This window comes from Pogona vitticeps, chromosome 4, assembly GCF_051106095.1.
Source record: "Pogona vitticeps strain Pit_001003342236 chromosome 4, PviZW2.1, whole genome shotgun sequence".
Taxonomy (NCBI): Eukaryota; Metazoa; Chordata; class Lepidosauria; order Squamata; family Agamidae; genus Pogona; species Pogona vitticeps.
Window position 1 is genome coordinate 167,391,869 of NC_135786.1, and position 27,606 is coordinate 167,419,474.

The following is a 27,606-nucleotide window of genomic DNA, read 5'->3' on the forward strand; positions in this document are numbered from 1 at the left end:
GTGACCAAATTTCATCTTTTTCTTGGCAGAGTTGACATTTGCTGTTAGCACTAATTCCTTGGATCTTAGCTTTCATCATGTTGGTTTGGAGTGCTTGTTCTTGTGCAGCAAAAATCAAGCTTTCAGTTTCTTTCTTAAGTTTTAGCCTAGTTTTAGCCATGCTGATTTGAATGATGATCATGCTTTTCATCAATATTTCTCAGTTGTTGTACACTCACTTGGTGAGTACAGAACCACCTGGTTTGATGCCTCAGAGTGGTACTTTGTTCATCTACCCTGTAACACTGGCTGTGCTTGCTTCTAGAAGTTGAATGCACGTATGTAGACTGATCGATGTATTGAACTGGTAGGCTTAACGGTAGCTGTGCCCTGAACATGGAATGTTTATTCTCAGTGGGTAGTAATAATTCTGTTTGTTTTAATCTGTGGGATACTGGCATTTACTCTTTTTGTAGGTTTCATCTGTATTGGGATGTCAGAAGATGCACAGCAATAAGTGGTGGTCTCCACTTTAATCCGCAGTATCTCATTACTGCCATAAGCTGTGGTTACACCAGATGACCCACTATGCCTTAGTCCTCTATGAGCAGACATAAGACTGTAAAGTTGGTTTATAACTGTTAATGCATTTAAGCCAATGTCCAGATTCTGTTCTGCCCTTACTCATGTCAATGATAGTAATATGATCTGTACCAACAGCAGCCTCAAAAGCAAGGTTAATTCCCTAAATCAGAACATTTGCTGGTCCATAAGAAAAGCTCTGTTATTAAATGAATTTTATGCATTCAATTGAAAGAGCTCTTCAGATAGACAAGAGCGATCTATCTGCTAAAACTCAGACGAGGCCCGGTTTGTTTTTCAGAGATGTAACCACATCATCCATTTTCTTCCCCTAGGCCACTGAGAATTTGGTCAGCCCCCATCAATCAGCTAAATACATGGAAAAGCTTTCTCGCTTCATGAGTCAGGCAGCAAGACACCCTTTAATATCTGATCAAGTTTCACAGTGCAAGGACTGAATATCCCCTGAAGTGTTGTCACCCGAGGAAGAAAAAAGACACTGTAATCCATGATAATTGTAAGGTACTTAGCTTTGTAAGTACAACAACAGTATAATCATCCAATGTTTTAAATATTTTGGACTGTTTTTCTCTGCTATATAGTTTACAGCAAAGACAGAAGTTGAGGATGTGTTTTCTTCTCCTTAAGAACTGCTATCCCTGTGGTAGCTGCAGAGGGTCATGCTCCACAGCACACCTTCCTGACTTAATAGGATTGCAGAAATAGAATGCATTATTTTAGAGATATTTTCATAATTTTAATCTGGACCAGCACAGTCTTTGTGGCAGTTCATGGAGTACAAACACAATGGGAGGCCCATGTGTTCAGTCAGGCAAAAATATACAATCACTTCCTACACCTTTGGTAAGGAAAGGACTATCCCTACACTGGTTCATTTAAATGCCAGCCTCTTATATTGAAGAGCACATGCCACGTCAAGCATAGACGGTGGTGGTGCCTCTACTAGGAATGGACCACAATACCTTTAGGGATGGGACCTGCCAAAATCCCTCTGCTACATAACCTGTGCAGGAGACACACCAAAGAGAATTCCCTTGAATAGATGGGGGCAAAGTGGAACCCCTCTAGGATTTTCCCAGTTTGCTGCACATCTCTTTCTTTGTCAGTTTCTGTCTTCGGCTTCACTTTAATTCTGCATTCTCATTCCCTAGCAGCAACGAAAGAAGATCAGCTCTGACAACCATTGTAAACTGCACTCCTTCCCCAGTCTAATGATCTCCAGGTATGATGAGGTCCAATTCTCATCACTGACTGGGGATGACGGGTATTGTTCTCAAATATACCCAGTTGGAGAAGCCTGCTCCGATCAATCTGTGTCTAGCTTTGCTGGCATACCTTGACATTTTAATTTCCTCTCTAAAACCCCCAGGATTATGAACATGCTTTTTTTTCCTATATAAAAAAGTTGAGCTTTCCAAACTTTGACTCGCCCTGCTGCAGTATTCCATCTTCAGTAGCTGGAGTTTCTACATAGGGCCTGGTGAGACTCCTGTATGAAGCACCGGAGAAGCACTGCCAGTTGGTACAGCTAGGAGGACCATTGTTTAGAAGTCAGCATCAAGGAACTTCTTGGCATTCCCAGTCTATCTTCCCTAGTCCGAAAGGGAAAACTGGGTTCCTGAAGTTCTATGGGCAAGCTGACATAATTGTTCGAATAGTTTTCAGCAGTAAAAGAAACAAAGCAAACAATGCTGTGAGTGTTAAAAATCTATGAAATAAAACAATGAATATACATTCTACCTCAAACCACCAATGAGAAATAGCATAGCTTTGGAAACCAATTACAAAAGGTTCTGGTGGTTGTGGTTGTTGCCGTTGCTGCTGCTTCTAATAGTTTTATTTTTTCAAGACATCATTGGAAGCTACTATTAGAGATCCTAGTGCTCCTAGTTTTGTTGGGAAGGCTTTTAATTTCAAAGAACTATTGTACATTTTGTTATTCACTGCAGCAATTTGTGGTATATGTATTTTTAGAGGAAAAGGCCACAATGCAGTGTAATGCCAGCACAATTGACCTGAAAGCCATGAAAGCTCGGTCTTGCCTTTTCATCTATTGTTCAGCTGCTTCAACCTTGCTCTTGGAAATGACTGATCAAAAATAAATCTAAAGGGTGAGCAGGTTGAGCACTAAAGCTAACAAACATCCGTTCACAGCTTGGCGCCACTAAATGGAGATCATGATTTGCATATATATTTGTCACAGGGGGTTGTAGTGACTGCAGAGCAGCTGCAAAAGAAGGCCAGACTGTTCCAAAGCTTTAAATTAAGAACATTAATGTCTAAGGAGTAAAGAGTACACATTTATTTCTCATAATGAACAGCTCTATGCATATCTACTAGAGGCAAGCCCCTGAATGGAGCTGATCTCCTGATACGTTTATATAGAACTCCATCTGTAGAGATTTCTTTGTCAGATAAATAATGAGTGGTCCATGGAGAACTCTAGCCAAGAGTTTCATGACAAATATTGGGGTCTCCATTTGGAGCTGGCCCAAGGCATTTGCTGCCTGAGGCAAAGGGATAATGGTACACTTTCTCATTCTACATGCAGATTCTGACTGGACTGTTGGTTGAATCTTAGCCCAAGTGTTAGTGGAAAGATAGCATCTTCCATCACACTTGATGGCAGAGAGTCAATGTAGAGAATCATAAGAGGCCACAGGGCACATACAGTCTGTCCACCAACAGAGGGAAATGGACAAAGGTTTCAGGACGAACAATCAGGGGAGCTCTCATTACTGCCCACCTGCAACCTGATCCTGGTTTGTCAATCTTTCTTTTGGTAGCGTCAGCCCCAGCTGCCATTTTGTTGTTGTTTAGCAATTAAGTCATGTCCGACTCTTTGTGACTTCATGGACCAGAGCACGCCAGGCTCTCCTGTCTTCCACTGCCCCCCGGAGTTTGGTCAAATTCATGTTGGTAGCTTCAGTGACACTGTCCAACCATCTCATCCTCTGTAGTCCCCTTCTCCTCTTGCCCTCACACTTTCCTAACATCAGCATCTTTTCCAGGGACTCTTCTCTTCTCATGAGATGGCCAAAGTATTGGAGCCTCAGCTTCAGGATCTGTCCTTCCAGTGAGCACTCAGGGTTGATTTCCTTTAGAATTGATAGGTTTGTTCTCCTTGCAGTCCAGGGGACTCTCAAGAGTCTTCTCCAGCACCACAGTTCAAAAGCATCAATTCTTCCGCGGTCAGCCCTCTTTATAGTCCAGCTCTCACTTCCATACATTGCTACTGAAAAAACCATAGCTTGGATTATGCGGACCTTTGTCAGCAAGGTGATGTCTCTGCTTTTGAAGATGCTGCCTAGGTTTGTCATCACGTCCCGCCCAAGAAGCAGGCGTCTTTTAATTTTGTGGCTGTTGTCACCATCTGCAGTGATCATGGAGCCCAAGAAGGTAAAATCTCTCACTGCCTCCATATCTTCCCCTTCTATTTGCCAGAAGGTGATGGGACCAGTGGCCATGATCTTAGTTTTTTTAATGTTGAGCTTCAGACCTTTTTTGCACTCTCCTCTTTCACCCTTATTAAGAGGTCCTTTAATTCCTCCTCACTTTCTGCCATCAGAGTGGTATCGTCTGCATATCTGAAGTTGTTGATATTTCTTCCGGCAATCTTAATTCCAGTTTGGGATTCATCCAGTCCAGCCTTTCGCATGATGTATTCTGCATATAAGTAGAATAAGCAGGGGGACAATATACAGCCTTGTCGTACTCCTTTCCCAATTTTGAACCAATCAGTTGTTCCATATCCACTTCTAACTGTTGCTTTCTGTCCCACACATAGATTCCTAATATTCAAAACCAGTTGTGCAAGGCAGTCACTCCACTCTGTCCAATAGCTGGGCTGTGTCTGCATCATTCATAGGAAGGAGGTTACAAACCTAAGGAAAATTTATAAACTACAAAGAGAATCAGCAAAAAGTAGTAAACTTTAAAACAGTCTACCAATGAGAAGATATTTAAATTTTTTACACAAAAAAAATCTGCAAATAATGTCACTCTCTCTATTACATGTGGGGAGTGTAACTAAGGGTTCATCGGCACTGGCTCTTTGGAGTGGGCTGGTGTAGGCTAAATAGGGTCACTTGGGGTTGGAAGGGGAGATGTGATATGCCATTTGGCGCAACTCTATTTGGTCTGGCTCCTTCCAATCCTGTGAAGTAGCTTAATATATGATCCACTTCAGGATATTGGCAAACTAGACACTTCCTCTTTTCCTCAGCAAACAGTAAGGGTAAGTGGATGTGATTTAAAAAAAAAAAGACTATGGTAGACAATCACTGAGGTGATGTATCACTTCTAAAAATATTTTCTTTGGTTTACTGTATATAAAGGGGTCAGTTGAGAAACTTCCCACAGCCAAAATGAGTGTGTGTGTTTTTAAAGCCTCTCTAAGGAGCAGATGAAGTATTCAATTTGCCAATATCCTGAAATGGCTCACTTATTAAGCCACTTCATGATATCAGACATTCCAGTTGGAAAGAGCCTTAACAGCTCACTTTTGGTCCATTTCCAGCAATCACAGACAGAGTGCACAAAGCAGAGTGACCTTACCCACATAAAAAAAAAGTAGAAGCCTCTGCCAGGGGTTCAAAAAGGTGCAGGTAGGACTGCTCTGGAAACAATTTGCTTCACTCCAGCAATTAGGTTGTGTGATACCCAGTAAAAAGAGTGAACCAACCCATCCCCGCAGTGAACCAAACAGTGGGTCAAATGGCGATCTCAAACAATGGAAAAATATAATGATAGGAGGAAGAACCATTTACTCCATATTGATGGCTCTCTGAAACAAATGAATCTAAAGAGTTCACATGTTCTTCATCTATTTTATTTTAATAATGTAGTTTGTGCAGTCAAACTCCACCTTATACAAGACAGTAAGTAGTATACTCAGAGGAATACAAGTGCCTGAGTTATGTTCACAGGCTTGATAGTCTCTGTACAAGGAGATCTGGAAGTTAAGAGGCTTTTGCGTAGATGTTTTTTTAAGCCTATTTGAAACAGAACTGTACTCATGCGCCATCTTGTTCTTTAAATTGTTCTTGTCTGGACATTTGAAAATGTTTGCTTACAAATAGAGGGGAAAAAATCAGCTCCAGCTATTCTTTTCCTTTCCACTTCATAACTCAATTCCTGGAGAAAGACTTGAACAAGAAACACATTATTAAGATGTTATCTCAAATCAGCATTATTCAAATGCCATCTCAAGGACCACGTCACCCTTTAGGAGCCTGCGCAAGTGTTAAGACCATCAGGGGAGGCCTTCCTCCTGGTCCCACCAATTTTGCAGGTACAGTTGGTACGTACATGGAAGATGTCTTTCTCTGTTGCTGCTTCCAGACTTTGGAACTCCCTCTACACTGCTGATTTGTATCGGTTTCAGATCCAATGTATTCGAAATCGATTTACAGTCATGTGGCTTTTGTATCAATGTTTACCTTGAAAATTATTACTCCAATATAAAGTTAGGGCTTCAAACCGCTTTGGGAAGTCAAATGTGAGTTTTTAAATCATTTCTTTAACCAGCATGATTGTGGACAAATGCTGTGTCATATTTCTTTGGTTTTCAGGCATCCTTTGGAACGCCTGCATTTCTCTTGCTTTTTTAAAAAAATAACTTTTAAGTAGCATATCAATACAGTGATGCAGTGCTAAATTTAAAAATAAAATAAAATTATTTTGGATGGACAAGAGTGTCCCTGTTTTCTGAAACCCATGACCACCCACAACGGCAGTATTTAATATGACAGAGGTGTTCGCACTGCCTGAAGCAATTAATATAGAATCGATTTCAGAAGCATTTTATGTTAAAAAGCCCTCGCTGCCCTCTTTAAAAAAATACTCTGCTGTAAAAAAAAAAGAAGCAGGCTTCACTGCATGTTGTGTAGGTGGGATTATTAAAATCATTTTTAATTACGCAAAACTCAATTCAACAATGCTTATTGTCAGTATAACTGCACTCTTTGTTTTGTTTTGTTTTCACTTGGGGTCTGCCTCAGAGCTTGGAAAAGTCTCCTCTCCCCTCTTGTCTCCTTTCCTCTCCTCTCTCTCCTCTCCACTCCACTCCTAAATACAACTGCCAGCCAGCTGTAGCCCATACAAGAAAATTTACAAGCTACATACTGTAGGTCATTTTCAGACAAGATGTGAGTTTGTGGAGACATGTGGCAAATGTGAGGCTGCAAGGCTTGGTCAGCAGCAGGTCCCACGTACCTGTCCAACTGTGCAGATTTATATATCCAGATCTTCTTTACTCTCTGACATTATGGTAATCACCATGTGACAGACAGACTACTGCTATACCTACACCTGCACCATGAATTATGAAACAAAGCCAAACAGCAAGTACTGTATAAAGTTCCCACTTCAACCTCTTTCTGTTCTGTTCATCAGCATAAACTTCTCCCACATCATTCTACCTGCTCTTATCCTAAACTTTGTGACAAACCAATGTTTTTAATCACTTGAGGGCATGGGTGCACACAGGAGGACAACAAGGGAGAGTGCTTGCCCCTCAAACCCTAAATGTGGCATTTCTTAAAATGTACACAATTAAAAGCTGCAAGAGGGTCAACGGTCCAAGGGTATCACTAGCAAATTTGCCCCACTATAATTATTTCTTCAGGCTCCTTTGTTCTAAAGACTTGCTACGTGTGTCATCAAACTTGACCCTGAGTCAAATTTTGTGCTCTAAGGCTGAGCACAAAATTCCATAAAAATACATTGTATTTGTAGGGGAAATGCCAGAAAGATAGATATAATAAAATGTTATTTTTTTTCTCTGAATATGCGTTCCAAAAACTGAAGCTTGTTAAAGATATTTTATATCTGTTTCTTAACATTCAAAACAAGATGGCAGTATGCACTCATCTGGGGAAACTGATAATCTCTTTCTTCACTTCCCATGCAGTTAAATAGGGCCAGCATAGGGGACACCTATTACACATTTTCTGCTTAACTGTCCATTCAAAATTGGAACAGCCAATATGGTCAGTAAATGCTGATGTAAACAATCTGGCATAGAAATGGCTTTCCCTATCTGACACGGATAAGTCATGCATGCAGATCCTACTGCTTACTTGTTAAACAGATGATAAATGAAATAAGAATAAGAGTTCATACTGAAGGTAGAGGGATGCTCTTTGCCAGGACTGCCTTGTGGTCTAGACATGGAACAGGGTTGGCAGAATTTCAAGCTCACAGGATCCACTTTGTCTCTCACGGGCACTCCAGGAACCACCAACCAGAGCTTGGTGCAAAGGGCACACTTTTAAAATTAAAAATGTCTGATCCTAGGGATTTGTTTTGTGCACCAAAACTGAATGGCACTCAATACCTTTTTCATAGGAAAAATCCATTTATGTTTACTTCAGATTTTCAGTACTTCAATTTAGTGAAGAGGATATAATTTTCTTCCTCCTTTTCTTAAATAACCAGGAGGCAGATAACCTGTGATCTGTTTCAAATAATCTAGAAATGTACAGCTAGATCCTGACCTACTTTCTGCCCACCATCCCTTCGCCCCATAGAGTGGGTGGTATCATCTGTTCTCAACCATTCGCTCTGAAACATTACCCTCTTGGTTCAAAGAGAAGGGGAATCTGAATAAAGGTCAATGCTATTAAAGGAATTATGAAACACATGAAATAGTGAAGAATGAACATGGGGAGTGTAACTTTGGGACTTTTTTTTTCAGAACACAGTAATAAGCAGAACTTGATATTTATTGAACTATAGCTTCTGGGATTGCTCCCCCCCCCCCCCAGCCGAAGAGAGTCTGTGAATTACTTGTTCACTAATCATATTTCCAAGCTCTGGCAAAGGTGGAATCTACCAGATCACCTGGATAATTCTTGGCTGGAATTTCCTTGCTACTGTGAATCAGTGAAGTAACAATAAGGCCTGTATGCTTTACTATTTTTTGTAACAAATTACCACAAAAAAATAATGAAATTTTCAGAGACGAAATCGGAGAAGGAGGAAACTAATCAAGCACAGACAAGATACATCCCCTTTGACAGAAACCTGACATCACACTAACCAATTAAGTTTCTAATTAAGTGCAAAATGCAGCAGTTCAGTTGGCAGGAAATCTTGTGTAACAACTCAATATAGAGATATTGACATTTTCTGGAAATTTTAATCTTTACAGACAATGTTGTTTATGCAGTCATTGATCCAAGGTACCTGTGTATAAGTTTGCAATCATCTTCGTAAGTGTAATTGTTGGGTTTTATTGATAGTTTGGTTTTGATTTTCATTTGTTTTAACCTGAATGCTAGCTCCTTCGAGTATAATAAATAACAGGAAAGCATAAGCAGAGAGAGAGAGAGAGAGAGAGAGATCCTGCAAGGGGTGGGTACTGGACTCTCATGAGTACCTCAAAACTTCAAAATGTGTTAATACTGTACTGAATCAAAATATCTTGCTGATCCATCCTGTAAATCACAATGCAAACCCAGCAGCTCAATGTTCTAACCTTATGTTCATAACATCAATAAAAAAGGAACAATTCATCGTTACAGTCCCTCCACTATTTGAAGCGGAAACACAGATATTAGAAAAATACTTTTTTTACTACTAACTACTACCAGTCGTGCAAGCATCTTGAAACTCCTGCTGCAAATGGTCCTCAAGTGTTTGTTGACATACTGTATTCCTGTCCATTTTTCCTTAGGAAAAGAAGCACCTTTAAAAAATTAAATAAAACAGACGCATTGATCTTTTGTGAAAATGGTCACCTTTATCCATGATATGGACTGAGAGAAAGAAAGAAAAAAATCCTTATGCTTCGGGACCATCCATGTTGATTTCACAGAGAGCTGTTTTTTTTTTCCCCTTTGCTCTTCCCTGTTCCTCTTCAGCACTAATTTTCATTCTTGCCTCACTATGGCGTCCTAATAGGAATGGGAGAGAAAGTCCTTTGTGTATTACAAAAAGGAGTACATTGTACATTCTGGAAAAAAAAGTCCGTGGTGTACTGACTGCAGTGTGTCACACCGCCAGCAAAAACAAACCAGTTAATCTGCTAAAACTCAAAGAGGACCAAATGTAAAGAAGATCCTGTTCCACATGTGTGGTTTTTTAAAAAGCAGAATGATTGATCTCTCTGGTATAATGAGTGACCCTTTGCACCAGCAATTCTATACATCTTGCTGAAGGAAGATTGCTTTTTCTTCCCCCTAGCGTACAGATTATTCTGCGCTTGTCTCTAGAGTTTAACTGTATCCGAATGTAGGGCAAACCATGAAGGACAAAGGAGGCCCCAAACCCTTTTTCTTCCCTCTCCCAACCTCAACAGCCGTCTCTAAATGTTATAGAAACACCAGCTTCATCCTCTCGGTGACAATAGTTTGCAGGGGGTTATTTTCCAGTATGTCAGCGTTATAAGCAAACTCTCATTTCCCTCTTCCTAACTATACAGACACATAAAACAATTTAAATCTGAATGGGGTGCTCTCAATTTGAGGGAAAGGCATAAGGGAAAGCTAAACAGATTTCAAGGTGGTGTCATTTTATAGGCTGGCACATAGGATGGCACATAAAGGCCCATAAGTAGATTATGGTAACTGAATGCAGGGGGTTTTGTTCCAATTCCTGACATGAGGATAGGAATTTCACAGAGGATAAATTTCTACATTGCAGAGAGGATGGTTCCACTATTAGACTGTATGAGGCAGCTACCTTAGGCAGCATATTTTGGTTATCAAGAAGGGCAGCAAACTGTTAAGTAATTGCTTATTATTGGCCAAAATCCTATTAATTACATCCACCAGCATAATGCAAGAAATATAAATATCAACCGCAAGCGGCTGAGAATTAAAAAGTCAGTGTAGATATTTGCTGCTATGCATTAAATTGTGTTACTTGACAGAAAAAGTAATACATTACAACAAATACCTACACTGGCAATTCACAGCCAGGGTTTATGCCAACTGTAATTTAAAAAACCTTGTTTTTTAAAAGGTTTTTTGCTGCATGGATGCGGAGCTGTTTTGTGGAATTTTCTACATCTTGTGCCAGAATAACAGGACTACCCTTAGGTGCTATGCAACATCACTTGGGACAAAAAGGGGGGGGGGAGGCTGCCTTTTGCTGCTCTATCTCAGGCATCAAATGTTTTGAGTTACCATTGAACTTCTGGAAGGGATTTGAGGAAGCTTTGTGTGTTCTCTAGATAAAGAAACTCACATGTGGTAAATATGGAGACATCTGGCATTAAAAGCTAATGGCACACAATAGTCCGATGTTTACCTTTTCCTATATGAATTTATGAAAGGAAGCAAATGGAGATACTTCAGGCATTTGGGTTCAATACCAGTATATGGTGACTCCAGGGCCTTGAGCAAAGATTAGCCCCCATCCTTAAATTGGGTTTCAGATTGCAACCTGTTTACCTTGTCCAAGTTGAAGGACCTTCCAAAAGATGAATGGAAGTTCTCATGGCAATTCTGTGTGTCTTTAACGCTGTTACTCATGTTAACGCTCTTACTCTGATGCTGTCGAACATATCCAGTCAGTACAAAATAAAAACTGTCCTCTCAGATGACAAGCAGTACAAATACAAAGCAAAGTGTACAACCCCGGAGACATGTTACAGCAGTGTAGAAGAACAAGATGTGTGCATGTCTAATTCCAGAAAATCAGCATACCTGCCCTTAGGCTCTAGGTCAGTCCATTTGCAGAAGCAAAGAGGAAATCCTGATTTCAGTTATATTTGGTAGCCAATGAAGCAATACCATATCCAGTCTTGTTAGGATATGCCAATATGATTTCTCTCCTCTTTCACAGAGCAAACCCCATATTGAAGAATCAACATTAAAAGGTTTGGCAGCATTTCACATTCAGTAGGTAGCTAAGTACTGTACACACAATTCAGAAGTCAAAAAGAAGAGGGTAGATAAAAATAAAATGAAGGACTCTTCCAAATAATGCCCTATTTTGATTTTTAGGGTATATCAAGGACCATCAAAACAGTAGGCAAATCTACTGCTAAGCCGTTAGTCCTACTTATCATGATGCAACTGTAAACAACGTGTCTTAAGAACACAGTATGGGTGAATCATACTGGAAGCTCTCTGCCAAATTAGGATGCATTCAGTGAGTAGGATAACCTCATGACTATAAACATGCCCAATAATACTAACTAACTGTGGCTTCGCTATTAAATTGTGATTCCAGATATGAGTGGGTAGATCATTTTCTTAAGATTATTTTAGTAAGTGTTCTTTAAAAATGGAGAGGTAGCCAGTCTGATCTATTCCTTGGATTACAAAGTAAATTGGGAGTAGTACAGCCATTAAGTGGTGAGTGGTGATGGGACAGGGTCTTCTTAGTTGTGGTGTTCTGCTTCAGAAACTTCTTCCTCACAAATAGAGTTGCTAGTTCTCTGGATGCTGGCTGAGGGATCAATGAGTTGCTGTGCATCTCTTGAGTCTCTAGACAGGGAACTCATCTCTACCCAGTCCGAATGGCACCAAGACTCAATGCATCAATATACTAAAAGGCCAGGAGTCAGGGGAGTGGCGTGGGGAGACAGCTGGTGGGTGCATGCACTTTGGCCCACTGGAATAAGGCAAGGAATGAAGTACCATTCTTACAACCTTTACACACACCCTGGCAGCAGGAGTAGTACAAGGTCTGAGGCAAAACAAACAAACAAACTCCCCATGGGCTGGGGGTGAGCTTCCATAAACCTCAAGCAATGGGCCAGAGCATGAAAAAAACACTCCATGTGTCACATGTGCTCTGAATAAGATATGCGGAATGTCAGCCCTAGCAGGAATGGCAGCAACTGAACCAGTTACTGAGTACACTTTTTCACTTGACTAGATGCTGACCGGTTGTTTTGTTTTGTTTTCCTAAGTCTGAGTTGCATTATAATCTAGTTTGACCTAGATTCTGAGTTCATTTACCAGATTTGCCTTTTTTCAGGAGATAGGGTGATCAGCATGTTTTTGTTGTGATAAGGGAGGGGGAGGGAGAGATTATCTGTCACTGTGACTGATGGGTGTTGTTAGCTTGTCTTTTTTGTGCAATGATCCCTGGCCCTTGTGGCTGGGTTGAGTTCGTTGACCTTTCGCAGGTTGTATTTTTCAGAATGGGGTGCCAGGCTGTGTTTAGTTTTAGGCCTTCTTCTTTCCTGTTGAAGTTTTGCTTATGTTTATGGATTTCAATGACTTCCCTGTGCAGTCTAACATACAGATTGCTGGTGTTGTCCAGTACTTCAGTATTTTGAAATAGAATTCCATGTCCAGCTTGTTTAAGGGCATGTTCAGCTACTGCTGATTTTTCCAGTTGTTTTAATCTGCAGTGTCTCTCATGTTCTTTGATTCTGGTGTGAATGCTGCATTTTGTGGTCCCGATATATACCTGTCCACAACTGCAAGGTATCCGGTATACTCCTGCAGTGGTGAGGGGGTCCCTTTTGTCCTTTGCTGACCATAACATTTGTTGTATTTTTGTGGTGGGTCTGAATACTGTTTGTAGGTTGAGTTTTTTCAAAGGTTTCCCCATGTGGTCCATGACCCCTTTGATGTATGGCAGAAATACCTTATTTGTGGGTGGCTGTTTTTCCTCTTCAGTCTGGTGTTGTTTTCTTGGTTTGATGGCTGTTGTGATTTCATTCTTGGAAAGACAAAAGCCATCCCCACACCTATAAATACTATCCAACAAACACCAACAGAGCATGGACAGAGTTCCCACTCCAGTCCTCTGAAGATGCCAGCCACAGAGACTGGCGAAACGTCAGGAAGAACAACCTTCAGAACCCGGCCAGAGAGCCCGAAAAACCCACAACAACCATAACTAGTTATTTCCAGGCTCTGGAATTACGAGAGTGAATTCAGTCATGACTTTTCTGAAGAACATCCACAACAGTTTAAGATTCTATTTCATATGCATCCTATCTGTGTGAAGCTACAGGACTGTGGTCTGTTCTGTGAGCCAAGCCTCCCACGGAAAGCAGGATGTGACCTCCTTCTATCAACTGCCTTGTCTTGGATTCTTCAAGGAGCTGGAGCCAGAAGAGAACAACAATAGGGCCCCAATGTTAGACTCAAGTGAAGAATGTTTCCATGTTAAGTTACCATTGTAGTATAATAGAGACATGCTTGCTATGGGCAGAAATAAATTATTTACAAGCAACTGGCCATTTGTAACTAGTTACTCTCAAGCTCTGACCCAGCCACACTGCCTTCTAATACTGGTCTGTCAATGCTAATAACATAACACGGAGCAATGTTTGTAATGCCAGAATGCCTCAAGTGTTTCTGGGCAACAAACAAATCAAGGGGTATGGGAGGGTATGAGTCCAGCAGTACTTACATAAATTATATAACAGTATTATATAAATGATTTTCTCTTTCATTTCTTTCAAATGGTATGAATTCTCTTTCTCCTTTCTCCTTCATCACAGAAAATGGCTACCTTTTGTCTATAGCCTGAGGAGAATGCATTGAAAACAGCCCTAATGAGAATGGCAACCAGAAGCAAAGCCACATATAAAAGATAATTATTGCTTAGATTATGACTATCAACTTTTTATTGACATGAACAAAAATGATATCTTAGGGAGATTATATAACCATTGTCTTTCACAATGAAGCATGACAGGACCAAATTTAACTCTCAGTGGTTTGTGGAATCAAAATTATATGGGTTGTTTCATTCAGCAGAGAAAATTGTAAAGCTTGAAGTTAGAAGATATGCAAATCTCTTTCACATGAAGTGAATAGGGAATGCATTATTTCATTTTCTAGGGAGAATGGAATGCGACCCTAAGGCTAAAAGCAAATGAAGACAGCACAGTAGGGGGAAATGGGAGACGATAATTATTTCTCATGGATGTCCTTGACTGCACAGTCTAACATTGCCTACTTGCCTATGATGATTCTGGAAGTTAACATAGCTTCTGTGCTAAGCGAAGTCCAAGGAATGAAAGTGGCCCTCATTACCTGCTCTGCTTCCCTCTGGTAATATCAAAAATAATGCTGCATGTATCTCCCAAAGGAGATACATATCCCATTGTGGGATGGGTGAGTATAGAACATTTCATACATCTTCCTAATGAAGGAGGCTGATGATTCTATGAAGATATAGGTATTGCATGAACACACATATCAAATAAATATATGTTTATTCATTTTTAGGTAAAGCAGATAAATTGTGGCACCCAAGAGGTCTCTTCATAAATATTTTCATCCAAATGTCAAGCACAAAAAACCCTCAATAAGTGCTCCAAGTCTATAATTCAGATATGTTACGCTTCAATATAAATGCATCAATTCAGTGAATCCAGTCTCTGTCATTGTACCAGCACCTCAAGAACTTACTTTGCCAAACTCTGCTTCATGCACATATGCTGCTGGCTCAACTCACACTGGCCCTCCACCAATAAAGTTAATTAGGGATTCCTGCTGAATCCATTTAAACCAGCTTTACAATCAACATAGCCCCCACAAAAACCCATCTTACATTATTTCACAGGTAAACTATTGAGGAACTGCTGAATGAGGAAAGATTTCTTCCTTCCTCTAGGAAATAAGAGACTAGCTAAAGAGAAAATGGTGGGGTGAAATTCCTCAACAATTTTGTTTATTTGTTTTTGAAGAAAAAATGACATTGGATCACAGTCAGGTTCTCCCAAATCATTACAGTGGTGTCTCGACTTACAACCTTAATTGGTTCCAGAACTCAGATCGTAACGCGAAATGGGTGTAAGTCAAAGCACCATTTCCCATTGAAATGCACTGAAATGCAATTAATCCATTCCGGCCAAAGGAAAAAAAATAACCAAAAAATAAAATAAAATCACTGCAAGTCCCATCGGAAATGCAATTAATCCCTTCCAGCCAAAAAGGGGGAGGGGAGAGAAAAGCAATCAAGCATGCAAGACCCACTGGAAATACAAAGAAAACAAAGCAAAAAGCAAGCGAAGCAAGCAGAGCACATTGGAAATGCAAAGAAAGCAAAGGAAAAAGCAGACAGAGCACATTGGAAATGCAAAGAAAGCGAAGGAAAAAGCAAGCAAAGCAAGCACATCACATCGGAAATGCAAAGAAAGCAAAGGAAAAAAATAAACTGAGCACATCGCAAATGCAAAGAAAACAAAGCAAAAAGCAAGGGAAGCATACAAGACCCTTTGGAAATGGGGGGGGACCCAAAAAGCAACCAAACCCCCCAAAACCCATTGGAAATGGGGAAAAAACTTCCAAAAGCAACCAACCCCTCCCAAGACCCATCAGAAATGAGGGGAACCAAAAAACAAAGAAACTCCCCAAACCCCATCCCAGCACAGAAACATAACCCCCAGCCCAAAACCATGCTGCAAAACACACCCAGAACAGTTTTTAAAAAGCAGAAAGCAGCACTTTACCTTACCAGGCAGTCTGAAGCCTTCTCCGATCGCACACTCTCTAAGTAACTGCTGGGGCAAAAGAACTACAAAGAAGCAGCCTCTTCGCCACCTACAGTTAGCAATTTGAATTTCCTGCCTTTTCCCCCTGCCTTTTTATGTTCGTAACTGGAAGCTCCGGTTGCAAGTCAAAGCAAAATTTTGTGACCGGAGATGGTCATAACTCAAAATGGTAGTATATAGGGATGTTCGTAAGTTGAGGCACCACTATATTTCAAATGTGGAATTAACATTCTGTAAAAATAAAGTTGAGCCTTTCTGTGACTACTTTTTTGCTATTGGATGCTAGATGTTTTTTCACGTAGATCGTTTTTGTCCCTTCCAAATCTATGGTTCTGTGAAACCAGTATGTTGCCCAGGGTAAATCCTTGAGCAGACCAGCTGAAAAAAAGGAATATAGGAACTTTTTGGTCCAACACACACACACACACACACACACACACACACACACACACACACACACACACACACACACACACACACACACACACACACACACACACACACACACACAGAGAGAGAGAGAGAGGTAGATGACAGAGAACATTACAGTCAACATACAGTGCAACTAGATCAGGGGTCTCCAAACTACGGCCCACAGGCCAAATCTGGCCCGCCTTGCCATTTTATCTGGCCCATTCCCTTAATCCAATTCATGCCCGTGCGCGTGTGCAGGAGGGTGGGGGTGCATCCATGATGGGCAGGGTGTGTGCATGCGTCTGTGTGGGTGTGCAGGGGGCAGGGTGTGTGTGCATGTGTGCAGAGGTGGATGGAGAATGTAGTCATGTGGGTGGGTGGACAGGCAGGCTGGCGCTGGGGGTGGGCAGGAGCATGTGTGTATATAAGATGTTGAAAGCATCCGGTATGGCTCTCAGGGTCAAAAATTTAGAGACCCCTGAACTAGACGGATAGCTCAATGGTTTAGTTATCTGGCTGCAGAGCCAGAGGTTGGGAGTTCGATTCCCCACTGGGCGTTCTGGGAGAAGAGTCAGCTTGTGTGGTCATCATGGGCAAGCAACACAGTCCTAGGGTGCCCCCAGAAGATGGGAAGGGTAAACCGCTTCTGTTTATTCTCTCCCTAGAAAACCTGGGAAAGGGTCTCCACATAATTCAGAATCAACTTAATAGCAAAGTTATTCCCACCCATCCGCTGCTGGAGGGGGGTAAGAGGAAGCAAAGGTTTGGGGTTATTTTTTAAGTGGTGTATCACATCGGCACAGGCTTAGAAGGCTTTTTAAAAAAAACTTTGCTTCACCTTTCTCTTCCTCGACAGGGGAATTTGAAGAGACTTTCAATTTCCTATGATCATGAAGTAACTTCAGCAAAGGGCCACTTTGGTTTGATACCAGCAATCACACATGCTGTAGCCAAACCAGAATGGAGTGATTCTACCTGCCAACCTCCACACATGGTATTAATCAATAAGTTTATTACAGTCATATGACCTGTTCAGATACAGGTAGGCAGGAAGCTTTTTAAAAGCAATGCCACATTAGTAAGCGACTTTCAATTAGTAGACCCCTCTTCATATTCCAGCAAGGAAAAGGTTGCAGTTTTAGAAGAGGTAGCTGCGTTCGTCTGCTAGTATGTCAGGAGAACGAAGCCACAAAATAAAATAAAATAAAAAGACAAAAATGTTGTGGCACCTTAAAGACTAAGTGCTGTCTTTTAATATGAGGTTTCATGGACAAGTCGACTTCTTCAGACAGCAAGGAAAAATTAGCAACAGAAGTATCAACATAAGGACTCCGGTCTGATAGACAACAGCATAGAACTGACAGCATAGAAGGACATGAAACAAAAGTTCAGGAGCCCCAGCCAGGCACGGACAATATCTCTCTTGTTGGGGAATTCCCCAACATCTACCCTGGAGCAATGCTGAGGGTAGAACCTTGAATCTAGCAGTCATAAATGCTCTAAGAGCCTGGAGTGTTCTAAGAGTTGTTAAATAGGTTGCAGATGACCCATATATTGGCAACACACCATTTGCAATTAGGGAGCAGGTTCTGTTTGCTAGAGGAAACTGCTCGTGTCCCTCAATATCATATGGTCTCTGGAACAACTATTTGTTCTTTTTCCAAGCATTAGAAAGGAGTCAAGAGGAATGCCACACATAGTAGCCTTGGCATAAATCCAAAAAGGTGCAGGTAGACAAAGATCAGAGATGGAGCTGGTTCATAAGGGCTGGTACATCACAGGCATCAGGAAAAGGGATGAACCAGTCCGTCCCCAGAACAGACCAAACTGTGGGACAAATCTCTGTCTGAGCATACCCACCGTTCATCTTCCATCTCTTGGACTAGTGATATTCTGTGTAAATCTGACCTTTTGAAGCCATGAGAAGGAAGCAGGCTAGGCTAAGAAGATGGATGTACTCTCCAAGTTATAATTATTTTGTGACATCAATTTTTCTGAAAAAGTGCAAACCGACCCAGTCTCTCTGGACCTTTTAGGCGTCACACGTCTTGCTGACTATATTTTATGTCTGAGTCTAAGCCATAATTTTTCAAGACTTCTCTCATTAGGCCAATATAAATATTCTCTCTGAGACATCAGCATCAGTGGATACAGTAGAACAAAAGCATCCATCAAACAGAATTCAGTAGCGTAATTGGTTAGTACATCGTGGGGAATGCAGCATCAGACAAGGTACTTCAAATTGTTTGCTTCATAATGCACACCTGATTTTGAATTATGATGGAACAGTGGTGGAAGCCAAAGAGACAGATACACAACTATCTAATTACAACACATTTTACCACTACTAAGAGGATAGATTGAAAAGGAATTTACTATGCCGAGCCATTTCAATAGAGGCTTAATTTCCTAGCACTCAGATGAGTAAAAACTTGGTGCGATACAGTTGGTGCATAAGAAAACAAAAGTAAATATATCTAGGTCAAGGTATTTTTTAAAGGGATTGATCATGAGTTGTGATTTTACTGAATGTTACATACGTCCTAATTTTACCAACCTAAACAAATGTTCACTCTGAATTCAGAGCTTTTAAAAGACGCTACATATTTCTATTAATCAGTGAACAAAATAAGTAGAATGTACTGCACAGAAGAACTAAGAGATTAGATGCCCATGTGAAACAGATTATGAAACCATTAACAATCAAATGCAATAACACTAGAAAAAAAGGAAATCCAGATTATGAATTAGAATTATAAAGTGACGCAGGAGAAAATGTTGGTGTGGCGTTTGCCCTTGTGGCCCGTTTGCCTCACTAAACACAGAGCTCACAAAGGCAAACCAAAACACCTCTTGACACACTGCCACCAGTTGCTCTCCTTATCCACTTACTTTACTTAGAAAAGATGAAGGTCCATTCAGTACAGTGGTGCCTCGCTAGACGATGTCAATCCATTCCATTGAAATCACTGTCTTGTGGAAACATCATCTAGCGAAAAGTGTTTCCCCATTGGAATGCATTGAAACCCGTTTGATGCATTCCAATGGGGGGAAATAGTGGTCATCCAGTGAAAATCGCCCATAGGGAAGCCATTTTGCGAAGCGCCGATCAGCTGTTTAAATCACTGTCTTGCAAAGCATCGCTCCTGAAAACACCCGTTTTGCAAAGATAGCCCATAGGGAAGTCATTTTGCGAAGCTGCCAATCAGCTGTAAAAATCGTCATCTTGCGAAAAAAACAGTCCGCGAAACACGGACCAAATCATTGTCCAGCGAAACTAGGAAACACTGTTTTGCGAATCACTATAGCGATCGCAAAAAGTCAAAGTCTAGCGAAAAAACCATTTTGCAGGGTAATCGTCTTGCGAGGTACCACTGTAGTGACTTTTTAATAGAACAGTTTTATTGATTACAGTTGGTTTCTGGAACAGTTCATAAGCACTTTCTTCAAGTTTCATCAAGCTTCAATATTAACCTTCTATAATAATTATCACAGTTTACACTCACACTAATCGCCCCTCAGACCCCAAACTACCCTTCTCTCTCTGATTCCTAACACAGCCTGAATTCAGACTTAACTCAACTGACTCCTCCTCTCTCAGGCTATGCCTTTTAACATCTCTTGTGGCCCCATCTCTTAACCGTATTAGCATATAACTCATGAATAATACATAACTTATTGCATAACAAGGGTGAATGCTACAGTTGGTTTTATTGTTATTTTGCATGCTAACATCACTTAATTTCTTCCCCTGGTTTTTCCATCTTGGATTAGGTCTGCTTATTTTAGTTTTTTTGTTTGTTTTTTGAACTGTAAACCACCCAGAGTAGATTTATCGACATGGGTGGTATAAAGCCAAATAAATAAAATAAAATAAATATAGTTCCAGGCAGGGAATGGTTAAATGGATACCTAATAGGGACTGTCTGTTCTAATTCAGGCATTCTGTGGCATTTAAGGCTCCTCTCTGCTCCCTTGTCTCCTACCTCCCTCTCCCTTCACTTGTAAGCTGCCGGAGGTTGCTTTTTTTTCTATGAGGATGCCTCATAATGAAGATAAACTAACTCCTTGAAAGAGCCTTGTAGAGCAGTGGTTAAACTGCTGTACTGCAGCCAAAACTGTGCTCACAACCTGGGGTTCAATCCCAGGTAGCCGGCTCAAGCTTTTTATCCTTCTGAGGTTGGTAAAATGAGTACCCAGCTTGCTGGGAGGGAGGGCAATGTGTAGCCTGCATAATTAACTCATAAACCACCCAGAGAGTGCTTTAAGGACTATATGGCAGTGCATAAGCAGTACTCTTTGCTTTTTAAAGTCAAACCCACACACATTTCTATGTATATCAGCTGTTTGTGGGATCCAGCTAAAGGTAATACAAAGGCCGTATTTTCTTTTTGCTCCAGCTACATAATATTGACTTTAACAACCACGTTGGGGGAGCTGCTGTGCATGAATGCTTCCAAATAACCCTGGTAGGTTTACCAAAAATCTTTATCTATAATTTAAAAAATATATATATATATATTGTGCCTTTATAAGAGCAATAATGGAAACTGTTGTGGCTAATTAATGACATGTCGGTTGCATGTAAGTCATGCACCCTGATGCTCAGCTGGCATGCACCTGGCAACTTGCCACTTAATTGCAATTAATCATGGCAACTGCTACATTGGCCCACACCCTAGTGGGCTGTGGGCCAATGAAGTTTAAGATATATACGGCTTGCATCCATTTGACAATGGCATAAACTTTTAGTAATGCCTGAAACATTCTTAATGAGTTCTATGACTGGTAATCCTGATACACAGCTCTGAAGTGGAATGCACAAGCAAAGAAACAAGCCATGTCTGTATGCAGGCCCTTCTATAAAACAGTGGGGTCTCAGGGATTTTCTTTGTCACCTGCAGCCCCCACAATAGCTTGTTAGTTAACCCATTGGGGGAACAATGGTAAAAAAGTAGCACTAGTCCTCTTTTCTAAAGGTAGAAGCTTGGCCCAGTATGGAAATGTGGAAGCTGTTCAATAAACTGTGGTCTGGTACCCTTATACACGGAGCTCAACGTCTTAAATACTTCTAATAGTTCCAACACATTGTGGTTGGCACTTTGAGATGTAATAATGTAATATTTAAGAGCTCAGAAGTAAATATAAATAAATAAATAAATAAATAAATAAATAAATAAATAAATAAATAAATAAATTGCTTGTAATTAACTATTTCCCACCCTATAACAAAGGTAGGACTAAAATATAATTTGTAACCTAGGAAAGGATAACTTAATGCCTTGTACTATAACTTTCTGGTTACTTGTATCATGACTACAATGTGGTCTGACTAACTGGCAGAGAAAGAAGACCATATGTTTGAAAGTGGTGTCTCATGGTCTTCCTTATGTTCCCTTCCTGGTCTTGAAGGGTTAATGACAGGACAGGCGTTTGCTTTGGATCAGTGGCTTGCAGTATTTGGTGACTTGTTCAGGCCAAACAGACAGAAAGAGCAGTAGCATCAGCCTGCAGTTTACCTGGAAACTAATTTGAAAAAAATCTAGTCATTTTCAAAGATATTGCACGTAATTCTGAAACACCCACTAAGCATTCTGAAAAAGCAAATTTTATTTACCACAACTAATCCTGTTATCACTTCTAAAAAGAAGATTTGTTTTATATCCATCACATGTGTTTGCGGGTTAAACAAGATCCCAGTCCATCATTCTGAAATGCCAAATTGAAATTGAGAGTTCATTAAGGGATTGTGTGTATCAGCCTTAATCCCCGTTGGGCTCGTAACAGGGGCATTTGTTCTAGTGCATTAGAAAGCATTACTCAACTCAGAGAAAACAACAGACCTGAAAGGGGGAAAAATTGAAAATGTGATTATGGAACATTAACTCACTCAACCTTCAGAAAGAAGTGAGATCTCACAAAAATAAGTAGGAACAAAAATATAGCTTGCCAACAATATGACAATAGAGACTGGACGGAAAATGAAATGACCAAAGTGGGGGGAGATGCCATTCTGTCTCTGACTCTTTGGCAGGGCCTTCAGCTTAGGGTGCCAATTATTGTCAAACATGGAAGCTATACCTGCCAATCCATCCCTAGATTTACAGCCATTGCTCTCCCCTGCCCCCACTCCATGCTATTCAATAGCAATTCAGATAATAATAATAATCCTTTATCATTCACTGCCAGCCTAGACTGGATTTAGACGACTGACCCTAAGGTCAAGAGTCCCATATTATACGCATTTAGGCCATTAATCCCCAAATTGTGTCATTCATTAAAGAAGGTTTTGCTGGTGTTACATTTACTTAGACCTCCTCCTGTTAGAGCACTTTAGATAAATAAAGGTTCACTAAGTTTAGCCAGGAAGAAGACTAAAAGTTCTCCAAGATTTCTTTCTGGAACAATAGCAGAGAGAAGCCATACATTCACTGGTTCCCCCCTACTCCTGCCCCTTGCGTTCAGTTCTGTACGCTCCATAGCAAAATGGTGCATGTAACTTAGACTCTGTATGTGCACCCGCACCTGCATGCAGGTGTGTGTGATGTGCCACGTAGTCAGTTCCAACATATGGCAACCCTAATAGAGTCTCCGGAGTATATGGGTTATTTAAGGAATGGTTTTACCAATGCTGCTGCTTCCCAGTGCATTTCCATGGCAAGCTGGGGATGTGAACTCATTTCATGAGTCTTTGTCCGACACTTTATCAGTACATTCAGACATACTGGTCTGAAGGTTTTTTGTCTTCCCTTCTAGCAATGAATTTATATAGACTGTTGTGAATATAGGACTAATAAGAAATGATATGAAGTTATCAACATGTTTGGGAAAGCCCTGAAATTTACAGGTACAAAAAGCCTGGTTTAAAAACTAAGGGGTAACTTTATTCTAAGTAAGTGGTAACAGACTATAACCCCATATACTGGCTTATGGGTCAGAGAATTCTGTGTGTATCCTGAAACACTTTGTTACATCATCTTTTCTGGAATGCAGCCTCAAACTGAAAATAATTTCTGTGGTCTGGTACTGAGGCTCCTGGTATAAATTAGCCCCTGTGGTCTTTCCAGGAGCAGGAAAATGCAAATATCTGCATGTAATTAAGGCCCGTTGATATGACATCACTACACAGAAATGGAATTTCTTTTAAAATCACTTACAATGCAGTCCTATGTATGTCTCCTCAGAAGGAGTTTTACGTTAAGGAAGCATCACCTCTAAATACAACAACTAAGCATATCATCTAGTTGGAACCCGTATAAGAGGTGTTTAAATTTTAATTCCCTCCACTCACCATTTTCTAGGTTGAATCTCCCTCAAAATTGCCCTTAGTCCTGCTTGGGTGGATGAGCAGGAGAAGGCAGGTTCCTGGACTGCTTCTCTCTTTGCCATAGGAAGGTTTGGGGTTTCTCCTCAGAGGCCATGTTTTAATGGAATGTGTCCAACTATATGTAAGGAGTGTCTGGCTGAATAGTTTGGTGGTTTAAATATCTGGGAGTTCAATTCCCCACTGTGCCTCCTGCAAGTAGAGCCAGCCTGTTTAGTCTTGGGCAAGCTGCACAGTCCCAGGATTCCCTCCAGAAGGAAATGATCAACCACTTCTGAGTATTCTCTACCTGGAAAACTCTGGAAAGGGTTGCCGTAAGTCAGAATTGACTTGATGACACATGATTATTATTACATGTAAGGAAGTGTCATTTTCCACCTGTCACACTGAATGCGCACTTCATCATATAGGGACAGTAGGTCCTACTCAATCAGAGCTCGTAAACGTTTCTTTTTGATTCCAACTCCCAAAACCCTTGCAGCCAGCAAGCATGCTAGCTAGGGGATTCTGGGACATGTATTCCAACAGAACTCTTCCAAGCTCTGGTTCTCCTCCCCTTTCCGCACCAGCGCTTTTGTGCCTTGTACGGGCAGATTTCTGAATAAGGGCGAAAATGTCTACAAGCGCCATTTCAGTGAGGCTCAGGTACGTGTACTCATTCCCACTATATAACAATGCTTCTTAAACATACATAAAGGAGCCACTCTAAAGAATTATTTTTATAAACATAGGACAACAGGGTAAGTTAATTCTGCTGCCACAAAGTACATTTTGATGGTTATGAATGGGTTTGTGAAAGATCTAATCTAATGCCAAATTGCAGCTTGTAACATCTTCGTTCCACCTCCTTTTACTTGCCTGACTCTTTGGTTCAAATGTAGGTTGTGTCGATTGCTTTTACCAAGTAAAATGGATTTTCCTCATTAAGGTGCACTTCAGACACACATTGCCAATTTAAAATACACAATAAAAGCTCACACATGCAATGATGTATAAATTAATTTAGTAAAGATCAGGAGGAAAAAAAAAATCAATCTCCACTAACAGAAATCAATGGTGCAGTTTGAAACAGAATTAAAGGTACAGGCAGGGATTAAAAACTAATAATAAACCCTTGTCCTTTTCCGCATAAGCAATAGAAGTGCCTACAATATAGCACAGCACTAGAAGAATGCTTCCATTTCTGCAGAAGTGGTCTGCAAACCCATATTGATTTAGGTTAAACATTTAGCGCTCTCTCAGGTGCAGCACATTTTGACATACATTGATTGTACTGTATTTTATTTTTTGGTACAAAAGAAATGAAAAGGCTATTGTAAAAGGTAGAAATTCACTCATTAAAAAGACTAGTCTTTAGTACTGGTACACTTTTGAAAGAAGGGGATATAGAAACTATCTTAAATACTGGGGAGGGAGAGTATTGTTTTGTGTATGTTTACATGGATTTTTTTTTAACTTAAAAAATCAAGGTTGAGGAATGTATAGCTATTTGTTACTAGACTGCACCTCCTATAAGCCTTAATTTCTGGTTATTCTGGTAGGTCTGGTGCCCACTATAATCTAACAACATCTGTCTGAGGGGAGACACATTCCTCATCACTGGCCTAAAAGATTGGGGTAAACATCTAACAGTAGTGATGGCGATGATGATGATGAAGAGGATGTATGACACTTGTATACATTCTAAGTTACCAATAATAGATTCCCTTCCCTATACCCCAGTTAGCCATGAATGATTTTTGCACAGATGTTCAATAAATATTAGGGAAAAGGGAGGGAATCTGAATCTGAATTTGCTCTTGTTATCCAGGCATTTGTCTGAAAATCTGAATATGGAGTACAAGTGCTCACATTGTAAGCAGCCTGTTGCTTTGAATGTTTCTAGTTTATGCAGGCTGGGTGTAGTGTTACCTGTGAATTTGGAATTAAGTAATGGAGATGTCATGCTTACTGGGTAGCTCAATAAGTTAGGACCAGAGACGGGCACAAATCAGTAAAATGACAATTCATTTTGATTCATGATTTGTCAATGTCGACTAATCATGAATTATGAATTTACATTTATTTCAAGCAATCAATGAACTGATTTGTTGATTTTTTAAAAAACTTTGAAACTCTATAAAATGGCTTACAAAGCACCTAGAGAAACCAAATTTTCAGAGAAGCTCCCATTAACTCTCTTGGTGAAGATTGGGTTTCAGATGTCCATGTTTCACAACCACAAACAGGCCCCCCTCAAGAAGTTTCCCCCAGGCATCTAGAGACACCAAAATCACTGAGCAGCTTCTACTGACTCTCCTCTACAATCTGTCTAAGTTTGGTGAAGATTGAGATTCAGACATCCAAGTTATACACTCACAAAGTGCATCTCCCCAGGAAAGTGCCTTTTAGGAACTAGCTTGGGGAAACCCACTACTTACCAAAGTTGGATTGTAGAAGAGAGTCAGGGAAAGCTGCTCTGTGATTCAATTATATTTTGGATAGCACTGGGTTGTGGTATTTTAATTGTTGTCAGGCACCCAGAGTAGAGCCCCAGCATTAGATGGGTGGAATATAAATGTAATTAATTAAATAAATGGATAAATTAATAACATCTCTACTCAGGAGACCAGGGTTCAAATCCCCACTCAACCATGTGACTACTGCCACCACCGCTTTAAAAGCAAAACTTTTCGGTGGAGAATTTTCAGCCTAGCATTATTCATAATCTTTTCAAGTAGGTGAGCCAGCAAACACATGCTTTTGTAAATGTCACTGCTTAATAGTGTACTAACACTTCTCACAGGAACTGTATCATGATCAAAAAAGATAGTCGATATGATATAGTTCTAGGCCATTTCAGTTTCCTCAAAGATGGTCTACAAGTCAGCTTGGGGAAAACATGGGGCCGGTTTTTAATTTAGCAAAATGTAAGCAAAATATGGTTTCTCCATTATGGCCATCACTATGAAAACCTGGCACCTTCAAAACCTGTGAATGATACTCCACACCAGAGGGTGCTGCTCATCTTCAAGTTTTAATGTCCCAACATAGAAATTCAACAATAAAAGTCACAGCTTGACTTGTTCCTTTTATTATTAATTATTCTATATTAATTTATGCATATTTAATTTATATATGCGCCTTCAGGGCAAAACACTCCTGAGCTGATTTCCAGCAAGCAATATGTAATATAAACAAGCTTCGAAAACATCCCACAATGCAGATGGAGACTAGGTAAATATCATGTCCTCACACATAGCTTGGCAGTCCCTTCAACAGGACCATTTTGGTTTTGGGGAATACCTTATTTTTAAGTATATATATATCATAACCAAAATGCAGTTGTATTTTTATAAGTGCATTTTCACTATTTACTTGCAAATGGCATGACAAAATGTATGCTGAGCATTCATCAAAATGCATTTTGGTTCATATATTAGTTGGAAAATGTAAATAAGGAAATTTTACATTAAAATGCAAACCAAACAAATTTCTCCTATTTTTCTTTGTTCTTGTTGTTCTTGTTCTTGTTATGTTATTTTAAGTCACCTACAACGTACAGTGACCCAGTGAATGAGTCATATCCAACATGTCTGGTCCTCAACAGCCCTGCTCAGCTTCTTCCTTTCAATTTTTCCCAGCTTGATTCTCTTTTCCAAAGAATTCTGTCTTCTCATGATGTGCCCAAAGTAGAACAGCCTCGGTTTTAACATTTATTCCTGACCGTCCCTAAAAACATCCAATCACCAAACAAAAAGGAAACATGCAGTATCTAAATAAAAGTATTACTTTTGTAATATGAATTTGCTAATTTCTGCTAGTTACACTCAGCAATTAGCAGATTCCTGGCCATCTGTGCACAATTGCTGCAGTCTCTCTCTCT

General features: G+C 40.3%; 1 long non-coding RNA gene across 1 annotated transcript in view; it reads left to right on the plus strand.

The window, feature by feature from the left end:
- The window catches only part of LOC110072919 (uncharacterized), an 84,474-nt gene that overhangs the window by 50,084 nt on the left and 6,784 nt on the right, over positions 1 to 27,606 (plus strand). The window contains exon 2 of the long non-coding RNA XR_012086785.2: positions 897 to 1,095. This is a non-coding gene — a long non-coding RNA (uncharacterized LOC110072919). The remainder of the gene's footprint in view (positions 1 to 896; positions 1,096 to 27,606) is intronic.